Below are 24,653 nucleotides of genomic sequence, written 5' to 3'. Positions count from 1 at the left end.
TGAGAATACAGGAGTTTTCCTTCTGATGTCCTTCAATGCAAGACACTGGGTAGAACACTCCAAGGATGATGTAATACGGACTAGATGCACTCCTTGGCTGAAAGTAGCAACAGCTTACATAACCTGGCCAGTCTTCAGTATCCACCAAATCTAATCAAATTATCCAAACATTACTAACCAATGAAAATTATCCTGAAAGTAGAATAGTGGTTGCCAGAGACTGTGGGGAGCCTGGAATGGGGAGTTACTGTTAAATGGGTACAGAGTTTCAGTTTGGAATATGAAGAGAGTTCTGGAGATAGATTATAGTGATGGCTGCACAACAATGTGAATGTACTTAATGCCACTGAACTGTACACTTAAAAATAGTTAAGATGGTAAATTTCCTTATAAGCATTTTACCACAATTTAAAAAATAATAAACTTATTGGGAGTCTCAAAAAAAAAAAGAAAGAAAATTACCCTGAAAGACTAAAAGGTTAAAGGAAAGCCAACTGCATCAATCTTCATTTGAATAACTGAAAAAAAAAAAAAATCAAACAACCAGATAAAATCCTATTTCTAAAAAAAAAAGAATAGAACTCTTTCTATTTCATTCAAAGTATCTAAAGATACTTTTATAAGTTTTAAAAAACTAACATTCTGGCATGTCCTTTCCCAGAAAGGCAATTTGATCATAGAAAACAAAATGATTTTTTTTAAAGATTCGCTTTGATTCCATTTTGAAAAACTACATATGTAGCACCAAGACATATTTATTCATGGTTATTTTGGATGGTAGAATTAGTGGACTACTATTTTTCTTCTAAGATAACTTACATGATTTTCAAAGTGGTAAAATTTTAAACTACAGGAAAAAAAGAGAATACGTTTTTGCCAGTTGCAAAATTCCCAGCCCATTTTCTACAATCCTGTTTTCATTTCACAAAAGGGAACTAATACTGAATCAATCTCGGAACCAAAACAAAGGTGTTTGGGGGTTTTTTTGCTGTTTGGGTTTTTTGTTTTTTGTTTTAGTCTTTGTCTTGCAAGCATGCATTCCTGACGATACAGTAAACAACAAAATAATGAAAACCAGCAGGAGGAGAACTATCTTCTCATACCACTGACCCCTTAGTAGAAGCATCAAGGGAGAAGGGGAGGAATGACAGAGAGAAAGGAGACATCAAGTATTCAAGCAAAACCTTAGCAAGAGTCATGTCAGTGTAGCTGGTGGGTACCAGACCACAAAGGAAAGGACTGCGGAATAAAGTAGAGGAAAAAGTAGAGTAGGGGTGGGGTGGGTGGGGTGAGGACTGTACATATGGTTGGATGTAAAGAGTAGGAGAGGCAGAGTGACAGCCAAGAGATGACTCAGGTTTGTTTTCCTTCATTAGCTTAGGAAAAACTTGAACAAATGCCTTTGAGAAGGGTAATGTGCAAAATAACTAGGTAAAAACACCTGAGATATGACATAATTCAGAGTAAAAAGTTTCTGACAAGCAGTGGCAGACCCAAGAGGCTTCCCAAGTGGAGGCTAAGGTGGCAGTGAGCTGTGATTCCACCACTGCAGTCCATCCTGGGTAACAGAGTGAGACCCTGTCTCAAAAAATAAAAAATAAAAAGACTAAAACTGCCGTGTGCAGTGGTCCAGCTCCTGTAGTCCCCGCGGCTTAGGAGGCTGAGGCAGGAGGATCACTCAAGCCCAGGAGTTCGAGTCCAACCTGGGCAACACAGTGTGACCCCATCTGTAAAAATATAAAATAATAATTAAATAAATGAAATAAAATGAGCAAAATAGTAAACTTTATGTTATACAGATTTTATAAAAAACACAAAAAAAACTATATAGATCCATCACAATTTCCAGCCAATTACGGACAAGCCAGAGTGAAAGTATACATTTGAAGAATGTCACTACGTAGTAAAAAAGAAATAAATAATACTACCTAAGAAAAACTATGACAAGGTAAGGTTAGGGGAGAAAACAAGAAAATACGAGTAAGAGTGTGGGCTCAGCTCTAGCTTGCAATCTTTAAGATTAATTTCCACTTACTAAAGAGAAAGCTATCACACATGCATTGAAAGTCTAGTGATGAAGACATAAATACACAGGCATATATTTCTGAATACATCTTTCTGAAGCAATAACAGAGTGAAATTCTAGGAATAGGGTTGGGAAATAATCTCCACTGAAATCAACATTTTTAAAAAAGTGTTTCCAAACCATATGAACAGCTAATGCCAATTCCACAAAATATGGAGAGCCACCAAAAGTCATGGGATCTTAAAGCCCTACCAGAGCCCCAGCAGCAGCTATCACTGCTCAACACAGGCCACTAAATGATGACACTATGCATATAAAGCAAGTCATTTAGATGTTCTTACATTTTTCAATTTTATTGTAATTACCCAAGTAATGTATGAGTTACTCCTTTGGTTAAAAAGAAAAAAAGCTTAAACAGTATAGATACCAGATAACCATTATTCCCTGCCCCGTTTTAAAGGCTGCTAGTCCCATTTCCTGTTATCCAGCCATGATCAGTTTTGCATGTGTCCTTCCAAACTTACCTAAGCATTTTCATATGGATATGCAGACATAAAGGTGCAGAGTTTTATTTCATGTTTAAGATTTTTCTTGGTATAAACTGAATCACACTACATTTTATTCTACAACTAATTTTATCACTGTTTTTTTTTTTTTTAGAATTCTACCTCATAATTTTTAACTGCTACCCAGTATTTCTAGTAATCTAGATGAACCATAACTTATTTAACCATTCTCCTAGTATTGGACATGGTTCCAATTTGCAGGTATTGTGCGCTGCAATAAGCTTCCCTAAACATGCCAATCTGCATACATATGTATATTTCTATAAGAAAAATATTTAATTTAAGTACAAATACCACAAACTACACATTTAAAATCTTAGGTCAACTTACACTACTACTAGAGATTAATTTCCCAACACTACACCATCACTGAACATGATTTATCTTTCTAATTTTATTAATGTAATGGAGAAAAATGATTCATTTTTTTAATTCGCATTTTCCTGGTTATTAGTGAGTTTGGGCACATTTGCACGTTTGTGAGCTACCTGTATTTCTTCTAACTATTAACCTTTTTTTTTTTTTTTGAGACAGAGTCTCACTCTGTCGCCTAGGCTGGAGTGCAGTGGCACGATCTTGGCTCACTGCAACCTCCGCCTCTTGGGTTCAAGTGATTCTCCTGCCTCAGCCTCCTGAGTAGCTGGGATTACAGGCATGTGCCACAACACCCGGCTAATTTTTGTAGTTTTAGTGGAGACGGGGTTTCACCATGTTGGTCAGGCTGATCTCAAACTCCTGACCTCGTGATCCATCTGCCTCGGCCTCCCAAAGTGCTGGGATTACAGGCATGAGCCACCGCGCCCAGCCGCCATTAACCATTTTTAAATTTAATACAACAGATATCTTATAAAAAAGCAAAGCTGGCCGGTGCGGTGGCTCACGCCTGTAATCCCAGCACTTTGGGAGGTGGAGGCAGGCAGATCGCTTGAGGCCAGGAGTTTGAGATCAGCCTGGCCAGCATGGCGAAACCCCATCTCTGCTAAAAATACAAAAAATTAGCCGAGTGTGGTGGCGCATATCTATGGTCCCAGCTGCTTGGGAGACTGAGGCACAAGAATCACTTGAACCCAGGAGGCAGAGATTGCAGCGAGCTGCCGAGATTGCACCAGCGCACTCCAGCCTGGGCGATAGAGTGAGACTCTGTCTCAAAAAAAAAAAAAGCAAAACTATCTTTTGTTTTGTTTTTAATTACATGTAATATATGTAAATATATGTAATAGCTAAACTTTTTTTTTTTTTTTTTGAGACGGAGTCTCACTCTGTCGCCCAGGCTGGAGTGCAATGGTGCAATCTTGGCTCACTGCAACCTCCACCTCCTGGGTTCAAGCGATTCTCCTGCCTCAGCCTCCTGAGTCGCTGGGACTACAGGTGTATGTCACCATGCCCAGCTATTTTTTTGTATTTTTAGTAGAGATGGGTTTCACCATCTTAGCCAGGATGGTCTCCATCTCCTAACCTCATGATCTGCCTGCCTTGGCCTCCCAAAGTGCTGGGATTACAGGCGTGAGCCACTGCGCCCGACCGTTATACCTAAACATTCTTATTCGAAATAAAGCTAACAACTCCACTGACCACACCTGTCCCCATTACAATGTCTCTCTCCGGTAATCACTTAACAGGTGAATATGCATTATTAGACTTCAATATATGCCAAGGGATCCCAACTTGGAGCAATTTTGTCCCCCAGGACACAGTTGGCAATGTCTGTAGATAGTTTTGGCTGTCACTACTGGGGCCTGAGGGGACACTACTAGTATCTAGTGGGTAAGATGCCAGGGATGCTGCTAAAAATCCTATAATGTGCAGGACAGTCACCCATGATAGAGTTCTCTAATCCATAATATGAATAATGCCACTGTTGAGAACCTATGCTGTATGCTTTTACATAGGTAACTATAAAAATATTTTAGGTTGGGATTCTTTTACCATTAATGGTATCATTATACCATATGTGTCCTTACACAAGTTCTCTTTCCATTTTTAATGTCTTAGAGATGTTCTCTGTTGATATACAGAGATCCACCTCAGTCTTTTTAACTACTAAAGAATTCCAAGATATGGCTCTACCTGTTTACGAATCATCTGCTCCCTCATGGACACTGAGTGTGGAAGAATCACCTAGCTGGATGTCACTTCTTGTGCTGAAGGCTGTCTCCTCTGGAGCTGCTCCCATCTTTGCAGCCATCCTCTCCTATCTGTGTTTCAGACTGGGGTTTCCTGGGGCATGATCCCATCAGCCATCTCTCTTTCAAAATTCCTCACTGTTTCCAGGACCAGCATTTCCAGGATCCCACGAGTACTCTTTACCATTTTCCATCAAAATTCTGGTTTGTTGTTTATCTTTAGGTCTTTTCTCTTCAACTTTTTCTCATCCCTGGGAATTTGGGACAGGAAGATGAAGTCTGGCTCATCCCAACAGCCTTAATTATAAGTCAGGACTTTTAAATTTTTTCATTTCTTAACATAGGAAATATATAGTGTATGTATTTTTAATTCAAAAATCAAAGATTATAAACAACATAGTTTTCTACAATTAATCAGTTAAAACTTATTTTTAAGACTGTCATGAAAAGCATCAACTAATCTAGTGAGCATCTAATATGATATAAAAATGAGTACATGAAAGTGATCATACCAGTCCTAAATTACTACAGCCATTCCTCTATTTATGTATCTTAATGGTGAGTATGTTTCTCATAGTATCTATGCAGACATCATGGCATTCCTAGAAACTCTAAAAGCTGGCTTTCTGGGCTCAGATTCCATTTCCCACATTATCCAATATTTTTGCTGGGATCCCAAAAGACAGGACAACTCTTGATTTACGGTATATGGCTGTTTAGTTTCTTACCAAAAACTATCAGATGAGTATTACAAATAGCAGCAAAATCAACCACTCAAAAGCTTCCTGGTATAGTTAGCTCCCAGACATTGAAGGTAATCATGAAAAGCAGTTACGGAGCTCAAGAAGTTTTCCTTAGCACAGTCATTTTTCACCGAGCAGTGATATGAAATTTAAAGACATCAGAAATATCTGGGGCCGGGCATGGTGGCTCATGCCTGTAAACCCAACACTTTCGGAGGCCAAGATGGGAGGATCATTTGAGCCCAGGAGTTCCAGACCAGCTTGGGCAACACAGAGGCCCCATCTCTACAAAAAAAAAAAAAAATTTCTCTTAATTAGCCAGACATGGTGGCTGGCACCTGTAATCCCAGCTACTTGGGAGGCTGAGGCAGAATGATTGCATGAGCCCATGAGTTGGAAGTTGCAGTGAGCTATGGTCGTGCCACTACACTTTAGCCTGGGTGACAGAGCAAGACCCTGACTCAAAACCAAACAAACAACAACAACAAAAAGAAAACAAAAATGTCTAGAAGTGTTTTATTTTCTCTTCAAAAATAAATATTCTTTCTCCCCATTTCCCAAAAAAGAAAATCATTCTATACCCAAAGACAGAATGAGTACTTTGAAGGAGCTCAAGAAACAATTTTTATTTCTTCCTATTCATCCAAGACTAATAATTAATAAAGATTTTTATTTTTTTTATTTTATTTTTTTTGTGGATGCAGAGTCTCGCTCTGTCACCCAGGCTGGAGTACAGTGGCGCAATCTCAGCTCACTGCAATCTCTGCCTCCCAGGTGCAAACAATTCTCATGCCTCAGCCTCCCAAGTAGCTGGGACTACAGGCGTGCACCACCACAGCTAGCTAATTTTTTTTTGTATTTTTAGTAGAGACGGGGTTTCACCATGTTGGTCAGGCTAGTCTCAAACTCCTGACCCTCAAATGATCCACCCACCTCAGCATCCCAAAATGCTGGGATTACAGGCATGAGCCACCGCACCTGGCCAAAGATATTTTAACTCAATAGTTAAAGACCCAAAGTGACTATGCCATTCACTGAATTTACCTGCAACTCCTTAAGTAGGTCCAGCTACCAGGAACAGAAGTTCCTCTTTAGGGACTTAGTTTACAGAGTATAAGAGAACTACACTCAGATAAACACAGCAAGAGTAGCAGGATTGAAAAAAAGAAGGGTACCTGTATCTCAACTCCTACCTTCCTTGGAATCGAAGCCCATGTAAGGGGGAGAATCAGAGCCCAAAATGTGAAAAAACATAAATGTATCAGGGGAGATCAAATTACCTACTAGTCAAAGAATGACCCACCTCCAGCGGCACTGTCATACACAGGGAGCCTGATATGCTATGCTGGGCCACCAGCTGAACCTCATCAGATGAAAACCCAAGCATGATGTCAGCAAGCTTACCAGCCTCATACTAGGACAACCACATAGAATCTAGTCTGCAAGAAGGTTCATTTCAGCTGGGTGTGGTGGCTCATGCCTGTAATCCCAGCACTTTGGGAGGCCGAGGCGGGTGGATCACCTGACGTCAGCAGTTTGAGACCAGCCTGGCCAACATGGCAAAACCCCATCTCTACTAAAAATATAAAAATTAGCTGGGTGTCGTGGCACGCACTTGTAATCCTAGCTACTCGGGAGGCTGAGGTAGGAGAATCACTTGAACCCAGGAGGCGGAGGTTGCATGAGCCAAGATCATGCCACTGCACGCCAGCCTGGGAGACAGAGCAAGACTCCATCTCAAAAAAAAAAAAAAAGAAGGCTCATTTCATCTCATAGAGATTTCAGGAGGAGTTAGTCCTTTAATTTCTGGAACTAAATTTGTAACAAGAGGTACTATAAAGACGGGTTAAAGACACCCTACATGGCAGCAGCAATAGGCAAGGAAAAACTGAATGGTTGAATGAAGGGCTATAATCCACCTGTCTTTTATTTCAAAATCTAACTTTTCTCCAAGTCCAAACATCTGGCTGGCTTAGGAAAGAACACTTAGTGCAGCTGTTGGCATGCCTCTTTTGTGTAAAAGAGTAAATAAATAAATTCAAATAAAAAGAAACATCTGGACAGCACAAGGTAGAAAAACTCTACCTTATAAGAGGTGGCAGCTGGCCCTCTGAAGAGAAAAGACTAGAGAAAAAAAAAATCTGCCCTACTGGAAGAAAAACTGTATATAATAAAAAGATCAGAAAAAATTAATTTCCAAGTATTATTGCCAACACTCAAAGTCATCGAAACATATTTCCCAAAACATTAGTTCCTAATTCCATTTAAACAGTACTTGCCTTTGTTTTCCACTCTCTTACGTAATTCAACTATTTGATGTTCCACCCATCATATCCCTTTAACATTAACTAAATCGTGAACACTTCCTTTCTTTTCCCTGATCCACTCAAAAATTTATTACAGGTATACTTTATTACAGCAAGGTATAAAAAGATGATAAATCACAGTCCTCTACCCCTCTAGGAGTTTGGTCTGGTATGAAAGACTTATACACCAACTGCAATTAAGAGTAATAAAGGCTAGGTGTGGTGGTTCACGCCTGTAAACTTAGCACTTTGGGAGGCCAAGACGGGCAGATCACTTGAGGTCAGTAGTTTGAAACCAGCCTGGCCAACATGGTGAAACACTGTCTCTATTAAAAATACAAAAAAATCAGCTGGACATGGTGGTGCATGCCTGTAATGCCAGCTACTAGGGAGGCGGAGGCATAATAATCACTCGAACCTGGGAGGTGGAGGTTGCAGTGAGCCGAGATCACGCCACTGCACTCCAGCCTGGGAGACAGAGTGAGACTCCGTCTCATAAATAAATAAATAAATAAATAAATAAATAAATGTAATAAAAAATAACACGTACAGATGGTTTCACAGAGAATTGGCTATTGAACAATAAAACTGGATTTCTAATAAATGAAAAAAGTGAGAGAGAACTAACAGAGAAAGAGTACATTCGAAATGGTGGAAATGTGAAAGGTGCCAGTCTAGAAATCTGTGAGATGGCTTGAAAATAAAGTGTATGAAAAGGGACTGATGGGAAAGGATGGTAGAAGAAAAATCAGTAGGAACTTCAATGGATCTTGAATGTCACAGTAAAGTGTTTGGATTTTGGGAAGTCTGTGATTCTCAATGTTTATCTCCTATGGAAAGAAAATAACATCCACAGGAGGCAAGCTATACTGCATCATTAATAGCAGCTTACTATCTATTACTGCAGTTGAGTCATTCAAGCAATTAGCTGTAACACTTTCCTTTCTCTCCCAGTAACCTCAGATGAAGGTTAGGACATAGTGCTATCAACAATGAAAACCTCCTTTATTTTCCTCTGTTATCTAACCAAACTTTTACCATAATATAGGATACACAACGTAGTATACAGGATGCAAATATGCATTCTGCTAATTCCTTCCCACATTTGTTTTCTAAGTAGCTTTCAAGAAACACCCCTGGCCATTCTAACTGCAGGTAAGATGGACTAAGCATGCTCCACCCCAACTATCCCACTGAATGCAACTATGAAACCTCAAGAGAATGCACGAATCAAGTATTTATAGACTTGGAAAAGCAAACAGTAGCAGGCAGATCAAGGAAGAAAAGAATTCAAATTACTATAAACAAGTGGTGAGTTTTATCATTTTCTTTTCCTCCCACGATCTCCTTGCCCGACCTTGGAAAAGCCTGAAATGCAAAGTAGGCATGGGGACACTGATGGAGAGAACTCCAGGAGAACCCCTATTCATCTCACTCAAAAGGCAGAGAAGGGAGCTCCTGATACTTACAACATTATGGAAATCTCAATTCCCATATTTTTTTCCTTTTGCTCTATTCTTTTTTGCCCCAACCCCCAAGTAATTTTGTGGCTGTGGTACCAGAGGCAGACATAGATGCCAGCAAGAGCCAAAACAATGAGAGAAGAAACATTCTTCTCCAATCAGTGAAACTGCAGTCTCAAGAGGGCAGGTAAAACTCCAAGGTTTCTTCTGCTCTCTCTGTGCTCTTTATACGTCCTGGACACAAACACAAAATTTGAACAGCAGAGCAAGGTAATAAAACCTCAGATTTCTAAGTAAGAAGACTGAAAAGTGAAGGACTAAAGAACCAGAATGGGAGAAGCTAGCATGGAGAAGTGACACAATAAAGTTGTTTATGAACTTCTGAGCTCATCCCTAGGTTGAGCATGTATGGATGTAATCCTAATAAGTATACCAAAGAATTTAAACACTGAACTAACCACAGATCCCAGACTGATGAGTTGTTAACACATATGCGGGGCGGATCTGTATAGGAGTACAAAGACCCACAGCCCACAGAAAAAAAAAAAAAAAAAAACTGGAATGTGCACTCTGAAGCCAACCAAGTTAATTGCTACTGAAACAAAAACATTAACATCCTAAAAAGAAATGAACTAAATTCAGAGGATTATGTCTCGTAACATCATACTCAAAATATCTAAAATTAACCCAAGAACCAGGTAAATCTCTTACAGGGAAGGAAAAATCAAATACCAAGACCAAAGTAACAAAAATGTTTACATTATCTCACACACAAAGATTTTAAGGAAGTTATTATTAAAGTTTTCCAACAAGCAATTATGAACACTCTTGAAACAAATGGAAACTTTGAAAGTATCAGAAAAGAAACAGAATTTGTAAAAAGAAACCAATGGAAATTTTTAAACTAAAATATGCAATAATCAAATTAAAAAAAACATACTGGATGGGCTCAAGAGTAGACTACAGATGACAAAGGAAAGAGTCAATAAATCTGAAGACTGATCAACAGAAATTATACAATCTGAAACAAGAGAGAAAAAAAGAGTAGAAAAAATTAACAAGAGACTATGGAACAATACTTAAAGGTCTAACATACATGTCTATCAGAGAAAAGAAGAAAAAAAAATGTTCTCAGCACCATGCTGAGAAAATATTTTTTTAAATAAGGACTGAAAACTTCCCAAGTTTGGTAAAAGACATAAACCTACATATTCAAGAAGGTCAGTGAATCTCAAATAGGGTAACAAAAAGAAATCAGAAAACATAATCAAACCACTGAAAATTAAAGACAAAATTCCTGGAAGTAAACAAAGAAAAACAACACATTAACTATAAAGGAATGATACTCAAACTATTATGGATTTCACATCAGAAGCCCCAAAGACCAGAAGGAAGTGACATAATGTTTTTCAAGTGCTAGAAAGAAAGAACTGTCAACTCAGTACTCTATATTCAGTGCAAATATCCTCTAAGAATGAAGGCGAAATAAAGACATTTTCTTTCTTTCTTTCTTTCTTTTTTTTTTTTTTTTTTTTTTTTTTGAGATGGAGTTTTGCTCTGTCTCCCAGGCTGGAGTGCAGTGGTGTGATCTTGGCTCACTGCAACCTCTACTGCCCCGGTTCAAGCCTTTCTCCTGCCTCAGCCTCCCAAGTAGCTGGGATTACAGGCGCCTACCACTGTGCCTGGCTAATTTTTTTGTAGTTTTAGTAGAGACAGAGTTTCACCATCTTGGCCAGGCTGGTCTTGAACTCCTGACCTCGTGATCCACCCGCTTCGGCCTCCCAAAGTGCTGTGATTACAGGCATGAGCTATTGCACCCAGCCAAGACATTTTCAAATAAAGGAAAACTAAGAGCATTAGTTGCTAGCAGATCAGCTCTAAAACTGCTTAAGGAAGTTCTTCAGACAGAAGGAAAATAACACTAGAAGGAAATTTGGAACATAAGGAATGAAGGAAGAGCAACAGAAATGATAACATTGTCTTTGAAATACGTTTAACTGTTGAAAGCAAAAATTTTAACATTGTCTGATGGGGTTTTCAATGCATGCAGATGTAACATGTAAGAAAACCATAACATAAGAAAAGAATGTAGATACCTGCATGATGGTAAGACTGACATATTCCAATTAAGGTGGTAAAATATGAATTTTCAATAGACTATAGGAAGTTAAGTATGTATATTATAATCAATAAAGTATTAATTTGAAGAAAAACTACACGAGATAGTCATAAACACAATAAATTTCAAAGGAATACTTTTAAAAAGTTCAAATAATGCAAAAGAAGACACAAAGAGTGAAACAGTGAAAAAAACTAGATAGAAAAACAAAATAATAAAACAGTAGCCCAAAAGCCAAACATTTCAATAACTACATTAAACATAAAAGTGGCCAGGTGTGGTGGTTCATGCCTTAATCCCAACACTTTGGGAGGCCGAAATGAGAGGAATGCTTGAGCCCAGGAGTTCAAGAGCAGCCTGGACAACATAGGGAGACCACGACTCCACGAAAGAAAATTAGCTAGAGGTGTTCCCAGTTACTCAGGAGGCTGAGGTGAAAGGATCACTTGGGCCCAGGAGGCTGAGGCTGCAGTGGGCCATAATCGCGCCACTGCACTCCAGCCTGGATGACAGAGTGAGACTCTGTCTCGAAAAAAATGAAAAAAAAAAAAGACTTAAACATACAAATTAAAAGAGATTGTCAAAATATGACCCCAGTATATGCTGTGTACAAGAGATTCACATCAAATATAATGACATATGTAGTTTAAAGGTAAAATGATGGGAAAAAATACGATGCAAACATCAAGCAAATAAAGGCTGGAATGCCTAGGTTAGTATCAGAAAAAGTAGGCTTCAGAGCAAAGAAATTTACAAGGGATAGAAAAGAACATTACCTAATAGTAACAGGGTCAATTCACCAAAAAGATACAATAATCCTTAATGTGTATGTTCCTAACAACAGTGCTTAATAAAGCAAAAACTGGCAGAACTGAGAGGAAAAACAGACAATAACCCAGTCATTGTTGGAAACATCAAGACTCTCAAAAGAAAGACAAGTAGTAGAAAATTGGCATGGATATAGAGGAACTGGACAATACCACAAACCAGTTGTATCTCATTGACATTTATACAGTACTGAAGTCTAACAACAGAAGACACAATCTTTACAAGTGCACATGAAACATGCAACAAAACAGGTCATACCTGGATCAGAAAATGAACTTAACACACTGAAAAAAGCTATAATAATACAAAATATGATCTCTGAACAAAGAGAATTAGTATTAGAAATAAATAACAGAAAGACAGTAGAAAAATCTCCAAATGCTTGGAAATTAAACAATTTTAAATAACCTATGGGCAAAAAAGGAAGCCTCAGAAAACATTCTCAACAAAAATGAAAACACGATATATAAAAAAAATTATTAGATGCACTTAGAGTGCTTAGAGAGAAATTATAGTATTAAATATTATATAAGAAGATATATCTCAAATCAATAATCTAAGCTCCTACCTTACAAACCAGAAAAAGAAAAGCAAAATAAACCTAAAGTAGAAGGAAGAACACAACAGAGGAGATATCAATAATTTTTAAAAGAGAAAATAGAGAAAAAAAGACATCAATGCAACCTAAGCTAGTTATTCTAAAGCATCAATAAAACTGATAAATCTCTAAAAAGACTAAGAAAAGAAGAAAAAACGACATCCAAAATAAGAAAGGAAAGAGGTTATCACTACAAACTATGCAGATATTAAAAGGATAATAAAAGGTGTCTAAGAATAATTCTATGCGCATAAATTGGACAATTTAGATGAAATGAACCAATTCCTCAAAAATGGCAAAACACAAAGCTAACAAAACACACTCAAAATAAGATAGATAACCTGAATACTCCAATAACTATTAAAGAACTTGAATACGTCATTTAATCATTTAAAACATTCTGAAGAAGAAATCTCCAGGCCCAGCTGGTTTCACTGGAGAATTCTAAACAATTTTATAGGCCGGGCGCGTGGCTCACACCTGTAATCCTAGCACTTTGGGAGGCCGAGACAGGTGGATCACCTGAGGTTGGGAGTTTGAGACCAGCCTGACCAACACGGAGAAATCCCATCTCTACTAAAAATACAAAAATTAGCCAGGCGTGGTGATGCATGCCTGTAACCCCAGCTACTCGAGAGGCTGAGGCAGGAGAATCGCTTGAACCCAGGAGGTGGAGGTTGCAGTGAGCCGAGATCACACCATTGCACTCCAGCCTGGGCAACAAGAGTGAAACTCCGTCTCAAAAAAAAAAAAAAAAAAAAAAAAAACAATTTTATACACTCTCATTTAGAGAAGAAACATTTCCCAATTAATTTTATAAGGACAACATTATGCTAATACCAAAGACAGTACACAAAAAGAAAACTGCAGACCAATGTCCCTCATAATAATCATGTAAAAAATCCTTAACAAAAAATTAAGAAGTCCAATCCAGCAATATATAAAAAAGAATACACCACAACCAAAATGCAAAACTAGCTTCATACTAAAAAAAATCAATCGCTCAGCGTAAAATAGCATATTACAATCAAAAGGAAAAAAACCCCACATGATCATATCAATTGATTTAGGAAAAGCGTAAGACAACATTCAACATTCATTGGCAAATTAGGAGTAGACAGGATCTTCCTCAACCTGATAAAAAGCAACCACAAAAAACCCACAGCTAATACCATACTTAATTCTGAATGACTGAACACTTTTCCACTAAGATTGGGAATAAGGCAAGAATGTGCAGCACTGCTACTCCTCTTCCTCTTCATACTGGAATTCCGAACTAGAGCAACAGAAAAAAATAAAATAAGAGACATACAGATTATAAAGAAAAAAAAATCGAACTGTCTCTGTTCACAGACAACATGATTATCTACATAGACAACCCCAAGGAACCTACGAAAATACTCCTAGAACTAATGAGTTTAGCAAGATCACAGAATGCAAGGTCAACACTCAAACATTAATCATACTTCTACTACTAGCAATGTACAACTGGAAACCAAAAATTTTTAAACAATAACGGAGTCTCACTCTGTCACCGGCCTAAACAATAATTTTTTTAAAGAGACAGAGTCTCACTCTGTCACCCAGGCTGGAATGTAAGTGTTGTGATAATAACTCATTGCAGCCTTAAACTCCTGGGCTCAAGCAATTCTCCCCCTCAGCCTCCAGAGCAGCTAGGACTACAGGTATGTGCCCCTACACCCTACTATATTTTTGTTTGTTTGTAGAGACAGGGTCTGGCTATGTTGCCAAGGCTGGTCTCAAACTCCTGGCTCAAATGATCCTCCCACCTCAGCCTCCCAAAGTGCTAGGATTACAGATGCGAGCCACCACGCCTGGCCAAACAATACAATTTTAAGAGTCTCCAAAAAAAATTATACTTAGGTTAAAAATCTAACAAAATAGTACAAGCTGGGCATGGTGGCATGTACCTACAGTTGGGAGCTATTTGGGAGGCTGTGGTGGGAGGATCACTTGAGCCCAGGAGTTTGAGGCCAGCCTGGGCAACATAGTAAGACCCTGTCTACAAAAAACAAACAAAACAAAGCATGTGCAGGATCTGCATATTGAAAACTATGAAATGCTAATGAAAGAAATCAAAGCAGACCTAAACAGGCTAGGCATGGTGGCTCACACCTGTAATCCCAAAGCAAGAGAACTGCTTGAGCACAGGAGTTCAGGACCAGCCTTGACAATATAGGGAGACCCTGTCTCTACAAAAAAATTAAAAACCTAGCTGGGCATGGTGGCACAAGCCTGTAATCCCAGCTACTCAGGAGGCTGAGGTGGGAGGTTTGAGCCCAGGTGGTCAAGCCTGCAGTGAGCTATGATCACACAACTGCACTCCAGCCTGGGCAACAGAGCAAGACCCTGTCTAAGAATACCACCACCAACAAAGAAAACCTAAATAAATTAAGAGACATGCCATGTTCATGGATTGGAAGACTCAACACAGTGAAAAATGTCAATTCTTCCCAAACTGATGTAGATTCAACAAAATTCTAAATCTCAGCAGGATTTTTTTGTGTGTGTACATAAACATAAGCTGATTCTAAAATGTATATGAAAAGGCAAATGAACCAGAATAGCTGAAGCAGTTTTGGGAAAATGGGGGGAAAAATAAGAAAGGTAGAGGAATCCAATTTTAACACTATGTAGTACTGACAAGGGAATAGACACAGATGAATGAAAAAGAACAGAGTCAAGAAACCCATCCAAATATCACCCCATTTGATTTTTGACAGAGGCGCAAAAGTAATTGTATTAGTCAGGGTTCTCTAAAGGGACAGAACTAACAGTATGGATGTACATATGAAGGGGAGTTTATTAAAGAGTATTGACTCACATGATCACAAGGTGAAGTACCACAATAGGCCATCTGCAAGCTAAGAGCAGGGAAGCCAGTCTGAGTCCCAAAACCTCAAAAGTAGGAAAGCCGACAGTACAGCCTTCAGTCTGTGGCTGAAGGCCTCAGAGCCCCCGGCAAACCAGTTAAGTCCAAGAGTCCAAAGGCTGAAGAACTTGGAGTCTGATGTTCGAGGTCAGGAAGCATGCAGCACAAGAGAAAGATGAAGGCCGGAAGACTCAGCAAGTCAAGTCCTTCCACGCTCTTCTGCCTGCTTCATTCTAGCCATGCGGGCAGCTGATTAGAGGGTGCCCACCCAGATTGGGGGTGGGTCTGCCTCTCTCAGTCCACTGACTCAAATGTTAACCTCCTTTGGTAACACCCTTGCAGACACACAATACTTTGCAACCTTCAATCCAATCAAGTTGACACTCAATATTAACCATCACAATAGAGAAATACTATTTTCATTGAATGGTGTTGAAATAATTCAACATCTATATGCAAAAAAACAAAAAACAAAAAAACCGACTGCAAATCTTACAGAGAATTAACTCAAGATGGATCACATATCTAACAATAAAGGGCAAAACTACAAAAATCTTGAAGAAAATCTTCGTGGCCTGAAGTTAGGTAAAGAGTTCTTAGACATGACAGTAAAACACAACCTATAGATGAAAAAAGTGATCAGCAGACTTTATCAAAATTAAAAACAAGTGATCTGCAGTAGACACTGTCAAGAGGACAAAAAAGACAGCCTACCAACTGGAAGAAACTATTTGCGAATCATACATCCAAAAAAGGACCTGTATTCAGAGTACATAAAGAACACTCTAAACTCAACAACAGAAAAACAAACAAACAAATGAATTAAAAAACAGGCAAAGCTTATTCACTGAAAAGGATACATGGATGGCAAATAAGCACATGAGAAGAAGGTCATCATCACTAACCATTAGGCAAATGCAAATTAAAACCACAATGAGATACTACTTCCAAACCATATTAGAGTGGTTCAAATGAGGCCGGGCATGGTGGCTCATGCCTATAATCCCAGTACTTCGGGAGGCTGAGGCAGGTGAATCACGAGGTCAGGAGTTCAAGACCAGCCTGGCCAACATGGTGAAACCCCATCTCTAGTAAAAATACAAAAAATTAGCTGGGCATAGTGACAGGTGCCTGTAATCCCTGCTACAGCTACTCAGGACACTGAGGCAGGAGAATCGCTTGAACCTGGGAGGTGGAGGTTGCAGTGAGCCAAGATGGTGCCACTACACTCTAGCCCAGGTGACAGAGTGAGACTCTGTCTCAAAAAAAAAAATATTGACAAGACTGCTGAAGAGGATGAAGAACCACTACAACTCTCATTGTATTCTGGTATAGCAACTCTGGAAAAGTCTAGCAGTTTCTTATACTTACCATATGACCAGCAATCCCACTCCTAGATATTTATACTAGAGAAACAGAATCTGTACACAAATGTTTACAACAGTTCTATTCATAATTGTCAAAAGCTGGAAACAACCCAAATGTCCTTCAACAGGTAAATGGATTTAAAAAAACCTGTGCATCCACACAATGCAACACTACTCGGTAATAAAAAAGGAACATTCTATTGATACACACAACAGTTTGGATGAATCACAAAAACATATTCTGAGTGAAAGTAGCCAGTCTCAAAAGGTTACACACTGTGTGAAAATGACAATGCTATAGTGATGGGAAACACATCAGTGGTTGCCAGTGTCAGGGTGGAAAAGGATGTGACACTAATGGGATACACAAGGGAGTCTGAGGGGTAATGACTCACAAGGGAGTCTGAGGGGTAATGGAACTACTCTGCATTCTGATTGTGCTAGTAGTGACATAATCTACACATGTGCTGATATCCACAGAAGGGTATGAAAGATGGGTATCCTATTACTATAGGATAATTTTTAAAAATTTAAAAAACAAACACAACTACATATAGGTGAACATTGTGAACAACAATGCAGGCCTCCTGTTTAAGAGTACATTAGCCCTATCTAACTTTCTGGAAATTACCAAGCTCTATTCTGCCCTAGTACTGTCCTCTCCCAGCTTCACCTAACTCTTGTCACCCCCTTCAGGTCTCTGCCAAAATGTGAATTCCTCAAAAAAGCTTTCCCTGACTCCCCAGGCTGGTTCAGATCCTCATGTTCCACACTTACAAAACACCCTATAATTTTTCATTACACTAATGTCATAAATGTATGTAATTATAAAATGTCTGCTTCTTCCACTGAACTGGAAGCCACAAGAGTGCAGGAACCACAACTGCCTAGTTCAAAAGATGTGGAGCATCTTCACATAACAAGTGCTCAACGGTATTTGTTAAAGGTTGAGTATCTGTCACTGCCTACAACCCCATACAATGAACATAAGCTAATATAATAAAATACTGTAAAGGCGTAAGTTTTTTCCAACACTTTAAAACACTGTATAAAAAAAAGCATACTAGGTAAAAATTGATAATGCGAAACCATTGCCACCACCCGTTTCCAGAACTTTTCATCCTGCAAAACAATGTGAATGTGCTTAATGTTACTGAACTGTATGCTTAAAAATGTGTGAAATAAAATTGTAAATAAAACTGCAAGCTCTCCAGATGAGATGCACTCCCTGTGGCTAATATACCCACATTTAGACAATGGGTCCAAGCGGCCATAGCAGAGTGAGAGAAGAGTGGTCACCACCCTTCGTTCTTGGAAATCACGGCTCTTGATTAAGAACTGTTCTTAAGCCAGAACAGTTCCTGTGACTGGGGCCAAGAAGAATTGCAGCAGAAACCTCCCCTGCACCAGCCTTTCGAAGGAACATCTGACAGAGACACTTCTGGCACCAGATTAGGGTTCAATCTGAACCGAACACGCTTGAATCCTTCGTTTGCACAGACCTCACAGAGAATGAGGGCAAGAACTTTCCCTACTTAGCCAAGCCCCTTTTTTTGGCTCTTTAGAGCAACATTTTCACTAGTGAAAACTATGCCTCCCCAATCTGCAAGTTTTTTATATAGAAAATAAAGCTCTCCATTTTTTCCTCCACAGATCTCATCATCTTTTGATAACAAATGGTTAAAATGGTAAACTTTTATGTTATGTATACTTTACCACAATTGAAAATAAATTACTTTTTTAAATGTAAAAAAACTGATACATGGAAACACTTCTTACTGAAAAGAAAAATTACACGAAACCTTCACAAATAGGTTGTGTAATTTTGAAACCAAATTTCCCTATCACATGTAGAGCATCCCAGCTGAGTTTCATCAATGCAGCCTGGGGATCTGTAACATTTAATTAATACAGTCCACGGAAGACACTTTGCTATATTTAATTATAAAGTCCCCTTTACAAAAATACCTACTATCCATTTGAGGAATATACTATACACCCGGAAACTAAACTAATCTATCATTGATTTACAGGAAGATTTGCAATCAACTAAATACTCAGTTGTTTACAAAATAAGACATTTTCAAATACTATTTATAAGCAGTTGTACCTCAACTTAACAATTTCTACAAACTCTCCATTGGATACACCACACCCTGTCCCCACACCTCGAGAGTGCTTTTCAGTGCATCTAATTAAATAAATGAATGTCTGAAGATAGCAACAATGAATTTATATCTATTTATCTGAGCTAGAACCTCTTTTCCTTTGTACACGTTCCAATTCAGATGAATGACTCAGATATAAATCCACCACTGCCATCTCCAGACAGCATTCTGTCTTCCTAAAAGATGCCTACTAAACTTTTCCCTTTGCTACTCCAACTTGGCAGCTGCCACTGAGCAGCAGCAGGAACAAGCAGCAAAGGAAGCAATCCCAAGTGGGGTGAGTGACTGGCTATAGCCAGAGTGCCAGAGCCAGCAAAACAATGCCTCGACTTGCTAAGTAGGGCAAGTCAGGTATCAAGTGGGTAACTTGGATAAATTGATGCTTGAAATTGAGCAAAAACACAATTTTGAGATCTGACATTTTTCTCTGGTTTTTGTGGACTTCAATAAATTTAGCAAAAAAAAAGGATGGCACAGTGAGTTCATATTTCAAAAGTTCTCTCTACTTCAAATGTACAACAATGACAATAAAACCCAGAAAGGAAAACTAAGAAAACAGGTAAGCAGAAATAAATGGTAAACATTTCACAAACTCAAAACAGGAGAAAAACGCATAACAATGCTAACCACTGGCTGGTTCCTCAGAAGCAGGAAGTGCCAAATGCAAAGTACAGATGGCGAGAATGTTCTCACAAGACTGAGAAGAGAGCCAGAGCCACTGGTGAAGACCAGGCCAAAGAGGAACTGCCCTTGGCCTGAAGAGGAGGCCACCAAGTATTGTCTGCAACTACAGCTCACTACAACTCCTGGAGACTGTGGACCTAGGGAGGCAGAACCACAGCTTCAGGGTCAAAATCTGAACAAGCTGCTGGGACTAATCTGCCATGTGTCCAGACTATCACCATAAGACCTGGATGTAGATTAGGAATCCAAAATGCCGGGGGGGGGGCACCCACAAAACTACTGGTCAGGGAGAAGGTGGGAGGCAGCAATGGCCGGGGTGAGAGAGAAACTAGGAAAGAGAGAGGAAGAGGAAGGTCAAGGAAGCAAAGGGAAGGGAGAAGACGAAGCATGAAGAGCAATAAACATTTTTAACTTTCACCAGAAAAAAGAGCCTATGAACTAAAATTCCAAAACAGAGTAAGAAAGCATTCGCTATCAAACAAAACTTCAGAAACTGAAACAGTTCACATCAGATAAACTGCCCCAGATGAAATTAATTTTATCAGTCTAAAAGATTAAAAGATTCACTAGAAGATTTTAAAAGACCTTGCTAAAGAAGCAATAACAAAGTGAAGATAGGTGACTAGATTCCAAAATTATTTATGAAAAGGACTTGCTCATAAATTGGAAATGAGAAAAGAAAGAAAGAATGATGGTGAACATAAATTCCTACATCTTGTGCTTCTGCAGGAGGATTCAGATACAAGAAGCCCGAAGGATCAAAGTTCAGTTTGAGTAATGCTGGGTTTGAGGTAGTGGTAAAACATTCAACTAGAGACGTCACAGAGAGAGAGAAAACAGAGTTGGAGTCTAGGGTTGATTAAAACCACAGAAACAGAAGTGGAAGAGAATGCCATCTTTCAGGGTAAGGGTAGAGAAAGTACAAAAAATAAAACAATTTTAAGAAGAGCCCACCAATCAAACCTTGAGTGATTCCTGTAGAGAGGACACAGAGGAGGGCCACAGAAGTAGAAAGAAAACTAGGAGATTAAAATGGCACCAAAGCCAGAGGATGAGAGTGTCTGAAAAAGGGTAATAGTGTTAAAAGATTCTGGGAAGTCAAACAGAAGAGGACTGAAAAATGTCCACTGGACTTAACATGAGAAAACTGGTGGTCACACTAGCAAGAACTCTATAGTAGAGTACTAAGGACAGAAGCAGACTGGGGTGACTCAGAGCCTTTGTGCACGCGGTCTTGTCTGCCTAGCTGGCTGACTCCTTCTCATCCATCATTCTCAGCTTACATTTTACCCCTCAGCAAGACTTTCCCTGAGAACCCTATTACTGAAGGGAACCATGATTCTCTCTCAACAACTTGTTTCCCTCATAACACTTATCACAATTTGTAATTATTTATGTTTTATTTCTCTATACCCATCTCTAAAGCAGCAATCCTATCACTTCCAGTCACTCTTCTAGTTCCAGTACCTATCATAGTACCCAGCCTCCAACAGGCACTAATAAAAACTCTGCCTTCAAAGTAATAAACTTCACTTCGTTTTGTGGTGGGAGGGGACTTTTCCTCATACTTAGTATGAGAAGCAACATGCACAGTGGAAAGAGTACAACTTAGAAGTTACACATAATTTGAATCTCAGCTCCACTACTTACTAGCCCAATGATCTTCGGCAACCCGAAGATTGGCTTTATACTTGAAGCCCCAATTTTCTCAATTTAAAACAGTAACAATAATTCAATCCTTATGTAATTATGTGCTTTTCCAGTACACCATAGATTCTGAATGAGTGAGAGGCATTATTTGGAATAATCATGTCCTTTCCCTCCAGTAAGGAGTCTGAATGAGGGAGGCTGTAAAAATGAGTTAAGTCATGGCCTTAGAAACACTGGAACATCAGAATAAGGTAAACTGTATATCAAATCTTTTTTTTTGTTTTTTGTTTTTTGAGACGGAGTCTAGCTCTGTCGCCCAGGCTGAAGTGCAGTGGCGCGATCTCGGCTCACTGCAAGCTCTGCTTCCCGGGTTCACACCATTCTCCTGCCTCAGCCTCCCGAGAAGCTGGGACTACACGCACCCACCACCACGCCCGGCTAACTTTTTGTATTTTTAGTAGAGACGGGGTTTCACTGTGTTAGCCAGGATGGTCTCAATCTCCTGACCTCATGATCCGCCCGCCTCGGCCTCCCAAAGTGCTGGGATTACGGGCGTGAGCCACTGCGCCCGGCCCTCAAATCTTTTATTAAATGTATGCTTTTTCAGTAAGATAGGACTTCTGATCCTTCCCAAATAGCTGCTTAGAGAAAAATAAATCCATGATTAGGTACTTTTTCATAACAGCAGGTACTAATTACATTGAAACACATAAGTTCCCTTTAAAACCATGTTGTTTAAGTTTACCAGAAATTATAAAATAAACAAAACCAAAAAGATATATTAATACAATATTTCACTTTTTTCTTAATTTAAAATTTTAGTATAAGTAAAAAGTAACTTCAGTATAAGTTATTAACAAAAAATTCAGAAAGTCTTAAGACATCTCCTTAACGTTTTATAAAAGAAAATATCCACAAGTCACTTCCCACAGATTAAAAAAAGCTGGATGGTTTTATTGAATTTAAATAGCAAGGTACATGAACATACAAATGAATAAGTCATACATGAAGATACTGATATAAATCCTGCCCAAATATAATTTTTGCCTGACTGCTAAATAAAGTCATAGTCCATCTTGACTGGAATGACTAGTTTACCTTTAACTCCGGGTGGCTTAAACTATCAGTCCTTTAAGAAGCTTTACTGGTTTTTGACAATTTAACCTGCTGAGCTCACAGCACCCATGGGAGGGTCTTGGTTGCAAGTTTTACTTCTGATGCTGCTGACCACTAATACTGACTCCATTGATAATGGATTTCAATAACAGCCATCCACAGGTTAACACTGAGTATTACCCATAACACTGCTTTAATTAAGTTAATACATGAAGGTCACAGTTTGGTAGAAAGTTTTATTAAATTTGGCAGTGCTCACAATAATTTAAAAAAATGGTGTTCATCTGTACAATAACTCTTTAAATTTGCCTAGAGATATAATCCAGTTTGCTCATGGATTTATGCTGCATTTCAATTTATTTTCTAAAAGGAATTCAATTTATTAGTTCCATTCCCCCAAAATACATACATTTCTAGCATTTCTAATAGATAGTTTCCTGACAGATAACCCCAACCATGCTGGGCACAGAATGGGTCTGTCTACCTGGCACAAAGAGACCCCCGCTACAGCAAAGGAGGTTTCCACCCCCACCCCCAATTTAAATTCAAGCATTTTGATGGTGGAAAAGATTCATGCTTTGATTTGTCCATAGTTCATGTGTTAAATATTAATTTGTCTCTGAAATACTGGAATTATTTTTTCATCTTGAAAAGTAAAGACACATAAATTTCACTTTCAAACCCAAACCCTTTATGCATAGAAAACAAGCCAGAGAATATTTACACGAATATATGAAAGGGCAAAGCAAACATAGGTTTAAATGACTCTGTTAAAAAAAAAAAGATACCATACTATAAACACAAATCACAGCACAGTTGACACAATTTTCTATTTTTATACATATAAGGAAATCTGAGGTTATTTTATGGAAAAGCAAACAATGGCTGAATTCAGCTCATATACATATTGAATTTGGCAATGATTGTGTTTTTTAAATACACAACCTGACAGGCACTATGGTAGATAATAATGAATCAGCATGGGAGCCATTTAGCATACTTCTTGATTAACTCATTGCCTGTCCAATTCGTACACAGACATGCTTACATGTCATAATCGTCATAATTCCCATCATCCCCACCACTAACACTACAGCGCCTTGATTAGTCCACAACTCCCAGACGAGCCATTGCTAATGCTAAATAATTCTCTTCAGCCTCCTGCTACTATTCTGCAGGATCTCCAATTAAATATAGTATTAATGAGAACAAATACCTACCAGGAATCCCATCCTATTCCATTTTACCCAAAAATGCAGAGAAAATAATTTAGCCAAGTCAAAGATAATCAAAACACTTAAAATTGATACAGTATACTGTTTCTGCAAAATAAGTTTTTCCAAAGACAATAAAAGAAAAAAAGAAAAGGAAAAGAAATGTCTACACATCTTAAATGCTTTCTTCTCCTGGTTAGTTCTTTAATGAAAAGTCTATTGTTTTAAATTTGCATAGTAGGTACATTGTATTCTTAATCTAAAAAGATTTCTGAAAGCTAAGTTTTATAAGAAAAGTGAGCAATAGCAAGTTTTAAAGCCATTATGCCATTTTTTAAACGCTTTGATTACCTAATTACCAGACTCCCAGATTCAAAACTATATACTAAGGCAAACAATTCCTCCCTTCCCATTAAATGCAGTACTGCAGTCACTCTCCAGAGGCTTTGCCGCAAGACTTTTTGCTGTTGATAAGGAAAGTTAATATTGAAGAATGGCAACTATAAATACCTTTTGTAAGAATAAATTAAGAATCCTATAGATTTCCTATTGCAACCTAAATGTCTGGAAATATTTCTGATCTAATTAAGACCAACTGTGAAACATGGACCAGGACAGCCATCATTTTAAAATATCCTTTACTAAGAAAAGGCAGTTTAAGAAAATGTTACTGAAATATAACATTCTCAAGTACACACACACACACACACACACACACACACACACACACACACACAAATAAAAGGTCACCTGATACTTTTCAGTTAACACCCCAAAAAAGTTTTCCAA

At 38.5% G+C, this 24,653-nt stretch overlaps 1 protein-coding gene across 3 annotated transcripts in view; it reads right to left on the bottom strand.

The window, feature by feature from the left end:
* The window catches only part of PCCA (propionyl-CoA carboxylase subunit alpha), a 439,968-nt gene that overhangs the window by 379,299 nt on the left and 36,016 nt on the right, over nucleotides 1-24,653 (bottom strand). The window lies entirely within an intron of this gene.

Source organism: Pan paniscus, chromosome 14 (genome assembly GCF_029289425.2).
Source record: "Pan paniscus chromosome 14, NHGRI_mPanPan1-v2.0_pri, whole genome shotgun sequence".
In the NCBI taxonomy this organism is placed as follows: Eukaryota; Metazoa; Chordata; class Mammalia; order Primates; family Hominidae; genus Pan; species Pan paniscus.
This window is presented reverse-complemented; position numbering and strand designations above follow the sequence as displayed.